This window comes from Lepeophtheirus salmonis, chromosome 6 (assembly GCF_016086655.4).
Source record: "Lepeophtheirus salmonis chromosome 6, UVic_Lsal_1.4, whole genome shotgun sequence".
NCBI lineage: Eukaryota > Metazoa > Arthropoda > Copepoda > Siphonostomatoida > Caligidae > Lepeophtheirus > Lepeophtheirus salmonis.
Window position 1 is genome coordinate 11,460,049 of NC_052136.2, and position 7,553 is coordinate 11,467,601.

General features: G+C 28.2%; 1 long non-coding RNA gene across 1 annotated transcript; it reads right to left on the reverse strand.

The window, feature by feature from the left end:
- Positions 1–2,177: 2,177 nt before the first annotated feature.
- Positions 2,178–3,996, reverse strand: LOC121120924 (uncharacterized). The gene is made up of 4 exons (XR_005865269.2): positions 3,391–3,996; positions 3,035–3,231; positions 2,833–2,922; positions 2,178–2,767 (listed from the first exon to the last, which is right to left on the reverse strand). It is a non-coding gene; the product is annotated as an uncharacterized lncRNA (long non-coding RNA).
- Positions 3,997–7,553: the final 3,557 nt, after the last annotated feature.

The window sequence follows — 7,553 nt, forward strand, 5'->3', positions numbered from 1 at the left end:
ACTTTTATAATTAAAAATTTCGACCTTTTTCCATTTTTATGGTCTTGTTATATGTATATATTTCAATGTTAACCTAATGATATACATACAATGCAAGGTATCAGTAAAGATCATGGCCTAGATCATGGCCTGGGCAAATACCCACTGATACCGAACCTGATCCAGGCAATAGTATCAAGGTATTTTTACCACTTTGAGACTGGTTAAAACGTTTCATATAGACCTAAGTGCTTCATATTGAATAAAATAGGAGGATTTTGTTTCATATGCACGATCTGTCAAAATATCATATGACTGTTAATTAATGTTATAGAGTAAATAAATGTTTTACTAGTATAAAGTTTGTAATATTCATTATTAAATAAACACCCCTTAAATATTTTAAGCATATTACTAAATACTTGAGTACATTGATTACACATATATTTATGTGTAAAATAAAGATATAGAGTATATATAAATAATCATTATATAATCCTTCTGAAAGAAATTCTGAGTATGGAGGTATTTATTGACAAAAAATTCTTACCCTGAAATGTAAATTAAAACAGAAAATTATTACGTAATTTTTTTCTCAAAAAATATATAAAGATACATATATATATTTTTTTTTTAAATTGATTATGATGGGTGTGGTCTCTGTCTGCACCAACAAACCAATATTTTTGTAACCTGTTTAATTTTCATTAAATCCATTACAAATTGAATAATATAATATATAGAACGTTTCACTTGAAGTCCATATTGTTGATGTCGGCCATCTTGGGAGCATAAACAATCAAACTTTATAAGATTAAATAAAAAAATTTCATTAAGATTAAGAAAAATCTTGCAGAAGAACTGGACCCAGATTGAAAATTACCTCAAGATCAGCAGGACGGTTGTGTAGTGTGTATAGCATTAAACAAAAAACCCAAAAGAATAGTCTGCATAAAGTTTGGGTAAGGACAAAAAAGAAACCTTAAGAACAAAGTCCATGATTATGTCTGTCAAAATGGCCTTGCTAGAAATCCAGTGAGGACGATTCGCCATGAGACTAAATGTTGGAATATTTTAGTTTCAGTGGACGGTATTATGATAGTTTTCCTTATAGTTAACAGTAATAACGTATTTACTCTAATTTTCAATAATTAAAAAATCGGCCCTTGTTGCTCAAAAACTGGAATAGAATATGCAAGAGCCCGTTCTTTCTATAGAATATTTATCGGATATCCTAACAGCTGGAGGAAAATATTAAACTTGTTTCCAAGTTTATAGGCAAATGTAGGTTTAATGTATCAGAGAGGGGAAAATGCAAAAAAAAAAATATATATATATATGTAAGTTAATGTAGAAACATCATCTTCTCTTTATTAAATTTTTATAATCATTTATCATCATTTTTACACCGTCTCTATATTTTGTTTTACTGGATCATACAGAAACATCTTATCTTAATGCATACGTTGCAAGAGATTTTTTGATGAATTAATGGGATATTATTTTGTGTGTGTCACATACTTTATTGCATATTAATCATTTTTGAGCCTGAAGCAAAAATGTGTTTTACTAACTTCACAGCAACAATACTCGAACAAAATGTTTTTTCTGACTCTTATATGACTTGGTATGACAATCAAAAAAAGTAGGTTTATTGTATTTGTCTCATAAATTTTGTGGCTTTTTTTTTTTTTGTTTAAAAAAAAAAAGCAATTTACAGGTATTAAAATGGTCAACCATACTTCCAAATAAGAAATGTTTTATTTTGTATGGAGGTTAACAAGTTTCTTGGTCAACAAGAGTCCTCCTAGTGTTTTTATATATTTTAAAATATTGATAAAGGGTTATAATTTGTAAATATATGACCATAAAATACTCTTTCTTTCAAACAGGGCACGTAGATATTTAATATTTCATGGATGATATTACAAAATCAATACATATACAAAACACAATGACCTAATAGATTTAAAAGGAAAGTTTGTTTCATAGTTACGATTTGAAAACTGTGGAATCATATCAGTTCAGCAGAAAAAGTAATCCACTTTATCAGATTTGATTCATTTCTACAACATTTCTTTGAACTCTTAATACCAGACTCCATCCAAATTTTCAAGCCAATTTCTTTATTAATAATAGAGATATTTACATTTTAATATTTGGAAATTTGTGTCTGGGATTTAAGTAGAAATCTCCTTTACAAAAATATTGTTTAAACTCAAAATATTAGACTCTATTCGAAATTACAAATTAACATTTCGTTAACAATGAAAATTTGAGCGTTTAAAGATTAGAAAATTTTTATTCCATACCAAATTAAAAATACCCATCTAAAAATGCAATCACATTTTTGGCATTTTTCAAAGCAGAATATTCAAATTTGTACTTTTGAATATTTTTATTTAATAAATTTGAAAAAAGATAAAAAATATCATAAGATATAATGTTATAAGCTATTTTTGTTATGATTCTAGGTGATTGCATGTATAAAAAAAAGGCGTGAAACTCTTTTAAATGCAAATATGGACACTTATTCTAAGAAATGACAAATCAATTCAGAGTTCTTTGCTAAAAGTATTGCATTATTCCAGATTTAAAGATTATATGTACATTAAAAAAAATGATTTTTCGGAATTACGAGGGGCGTTTGAAAAGTTCGTCCAAAGTCCGAGGGATGGTACTACTGGCTTGTTTCGAAGTTATGTTTAGTTAGTAGCATCTCTGGAAGAACAGACACCAACTTTCATCTAAATAGGTTTATTTCTTTTTGTTTGGAATTCGTTTGAATCTAAGAAGTGGAGTGATTTTCAAAAAATGGAAGATTAAGTATTATGTGTGTTTATTAAACATTACTTTATGAAAACCAAAACGCCTCAAGAAAAAAATAATCTTTTTTAATGATCCTCGTAGAAAGAGAGTTCGTATTCAAGAGGGATGTTTATCCTGTAAATAAATTTTCAAATTTAGAAACTCTCACAACTTATTAGTAAATAAATATTTGGACTGATTTTTTTTTGGATCGAGCCTATATTTATTATTAATTTGAAGAATTTACCCTAAGTCAGAAAAATCCGTTGATTTAGTGATATCAAAATATTGATTTACAATTGGAGAGGGAGGTGTGCAAGGTCCGCCACAAGAGCATTGCAGCCCTGAAGGGTTCCATTACGACGGAGTGGAATGCTGTCGATTCCGCGGAAGTCTTCAGGATATGCAACTCCTTTAGGGGCAGGATGGAGAAGATGGTGGCTGCTGAGGGAGGACATGTTGAATAAATTTATTGTTTAATATAATTTCTAACTTTTTCATATTAACAAATACACTCCAAATTCCATTTTTATCAAGCAGTTTGAATTTTAAGATAGTTCCAATTTATTGTGGACACCCAGTAGATAATTTTTTAATATATACCTATTTCTACCAATTTCAGTCAGGACTCGAATTATTCACGCCATTCCGTATGACCTATATCCGATGTCCTCATTCACAGCCTTGGAGACCAGCTGCTTGCTCACTCCACGGTTCTTGGTACACCGTGGTCTTGGGGTAGTTAAAAAGCTTGTAGATAGTACAGGACTTGTGTCCCGCGCGAGCCAATTCGAAGATGGCGTCTCTCCTTGCTTGTTCTATGATGACTATTGTTTGTTGTCAAAACAATTGTGGTGGAAGTTATAGTGTATTGTTCACGCAACCTTTTATATTAGTATGATTTAACCCCAAATATCCACATTATGGATCAGGATGAAGTTTAAAGTAGTTCCAATTTATCGTGGACACCCTGTATATAAGATGACGTCTCAACACTAATATCTACCACTATAAATCCATTCAAATGATTAAATTTAGTTAATATACATAATGAATGCATGAGTACATATAAAGTAAATATTTATACAAATAAGTTGCCAAGATGTTTTATTTCAACTGTCAGTTGGTTTAATTAAAAGTTATAAAAATGACTGATTTTTCATTTAGAGTATTTTTAGTTGTTTTAGATATGTAATTGCACATATTTTTTAGAAGAGGAGCACTACAGACCAGCGTTTTGTAAAAATTCAAATATATATTCAAAAAAAAGATCTTAAAAATAGAAAAAGATCATTTGAAAAAAAAACTACAACTCATTTTTTTAGTCAGTAAAAATATTTTTTATTTCAATCAAATTTTATAAAAAATAAAGAAAGAAAAAAATCTTTGCTACTTACATTTCTAAATAATTTAGTTAATCTAAGAATAATTTTATACGGCAGTTAATATTATATGTGTCTAATATTTGAAACCGAAGAATCACTCATTTTCTCTAATTATTGGTTAGTTATCTATTTATAACTATATTGCCTTTTATATTTTTCTCAGAAAAATTAAGTATATTATTCGGAATTAGAAGATGTAACCATGAATATTTATTGAATTTATTTTTATATAAATTCCTAATATCTAATGTTGTTCATTGCCGGGTGGTTAATTGAAATCTGAAAATATATTAGTTCAATAATTAATGAGGGCTGAGTTATTGAAATTATATCATATTTAGATATACTAAAAATAAGCAATTAGTTAAAAAGGCTGTGATAATTGACACTTTTGCCGCTGCCTAGAAGTTATCATTGGCGATAAGGGCGGCTATATTAATGATGAAGAGAGTTCCAACGCACATCTATTTACTGTATAAATTCTGTTTAAATTATATTGTTGTATAATAATTTATATCTTGTTTCAGTTTAAAATTCAATGTGCTCAGATTTTAATGGACCATTCGGTATAATATTTATTATCAAATAAAGACCCAAAGGAAATAAAAAAATAAATGTGATTTTACCCTTTATTCTCAGCAAGATATTTGATGGTTATGTATAAAATTATTTGCATTTGTAAAAAAACTCAAAATTTATAAATCAGATTAGTTTTTTTTTGTTCTTATTCTGCTGCTATTTGAGTTACTTTATAGGCTTTTTATAGTAGTATAGGCATATGTTACTTTTATCGTAGTTTTTATTGTAATTGTGTGCTTTGTTCTAACTAACCCAGTTCTGCCCGACTTTCTTTAAGAAACGCAAAAAATACGTTTTTTAACTGGCTACTGTTCTTTGATTTCAGGTATTATTTTGTGCACTTTATTTCTATAGTTTTTGAACAGTTACTCTATCAATTTCGTTATTGTTCATAATGTCAAATCATATTGATAGATCATTGTCGGTCTAAAAATCTCGATTAGTAAAACGAGTTATATATTAGTTATATAAAGTTTTTTTCTAATATTATGTAGAATAACTCATCTACATTTTACTAATTAGTATGTTTGTTGATATGCACCATGCTATGTGTGACGGGCTCCATTGCAACATATATAGCTTTTGCACTGTAGGTTTTTATTAATGAAACGATAAAGAATTGGACAGGAAGCTACTACAATGCTGTCAGCGATTGTATTCATCGATTTGTCAGGATTCTTCACTTTTTTTTTATTAATAAAGTAGGAGTATGGACAATTTTGACCACTTTTGGGTCTCCAGGCTTCCAGGAAATCATTGTTAGTGGATCCTCGCCATCCTGTTTGCCCCGTTTTTTGAATTTTTGGACAAATCAAGTCCATCCTACCGCTTTAGTAAAAAAACGCATTGTGCATTTTACCATTTAAATTGCACAAAATACACAAAAATTCCACAACATTTTTGTTTCTGATTAAAAAAAGACGAGAAAAGGTTGTTGTAAGGAGGCACAATGAGCAACTGACATGGTGGAGTGCCATTCTTTCAGGACCTTACTCTCCATTAGTGTGTGTTTGTATTAAAACTGGTTGGGGATGAGATAAGACTAGAGAAAATTTCAAATATTTAAAAGAACTACCCTTTTTATAGATAATATATAATTTTTTTGGATAAATAATGGAAAAGAAAGGAAGAGTTACTTACTATTTGAAAACAGAAATGTAGTTGATGCAGGGATTTAAGACAATTGTTTTTAAAACTGCCATTTAATCGTAAAAACACTTGATATCAATGTATTTTGTTTGAAAATTAATACTAATTTAAATACAAAAAAACATAAAACTTGAGTAAAAGATGATGATGTTTGTCCACTCCCCTTCATTAATCAAGTAAAACTAATTCAACAATTTAAAATTCTAAGAAGAAAGATTAGAATATGTAACTATACAAATATGGTCTGACTTAGCTAATGTGATAAAAAAAATACATTTGTTGAATTGAATATACTTAGGTTTTTTATTCCAAAAATTGTAACGGGTATATGAGAAAATAGTCCTGAAAGCAAAGACCCTTTGATATTACAAAATTACTTTCACCCTTAAATGGTTTTTGTTGAGCATTTCCAACATACCAAACAAAAATCTTTTTATACAAATTCAACGATAAACTGTCAAACTACATCATTTTTTACATTATCAATTACCTTGTTGGTAAGTTTGAGGAGATAATAGTATTATATTGGATCACTTAACACAGTAAATAAAAAATTTTTATTAACAATTAGAAGAAAAAAAATAAAAAAATCTATTTTTTTCCCTTCTATTTCTTTTATAAACAGTTAATAAAATTATTTTCAAGCCCCCAAAAAAAAGTGTATATCAAAAATTATTGTTCATTATTGCTAAGTAAATTTCCAAACGTATAGTAATAATCATCCAGAAACAAAAATCCTTATAAAATAGTCTCAAGTAATTAATGTTATTAAGTGGGGAAATGAGGAAGTCAAGGTCGAATGGTCCTCTTGCTTTAAGGTCAGTTTGAATGCATTGACATTAATGAATTCAGGATTGAAATTAAAAAAAGAAGTTCATTTGACCCTTTTAGGTTTATCCTTGATTTCACTTCCGTGTCCATTAGCCTATAAAAAAATTCAATCTCTAAATTTGAATACGAATAGCATTTATTCATAATGCTTGAAAAAACTATACATAACACTGTTCCGTTTTAAGAGAGATCTTTAATATATAATTTGGACCAAATGATTTACTGGTGCATATTATTTTTTTTTAATTATTCAACTTTATTTTACATACCAAACTAATTGGAAAAATGTAGCTAATAATTATTACTAATGACTAAATTGAGCCTGATAGAGTGAAATTTAAATACATCATGCAAGTTATCGTTGAAAAAAATTGTAAGAACTTTTTGAAAAATATGCGTTTAAAATATAACTCACACTCCAGTAATAAAGTACTCCCTACCCTAATAATGAATAATTACAAAATTGTTAAGATTTTTTTTTTGGTGCATATTCATGAACTAAAGAAATTTTTCTTCTTTTATTGGTCAAATAAAGTTCCACTGATTAAGGTATAAGTAGACCTTGTGATCCTACATACAATTAAATCATCTTGCCTAAGAAATATTTAGGAGACAATTTACAAATAATATATAAATAGCAACTTCGTCTGACCAATAAGAGGGGAAACCAAAAATGTTTTAATAAATTGCTATGCATCTTTATGAAGGGCAGGAATTATGGTACTTAATAAGTATTGATTAGAAAGTACGGTTTTAAACTATAGATTTTGTGTGTTTTTTTTTGGTGCAATATATTCTGATATGAAAATTGTATATGTTCAT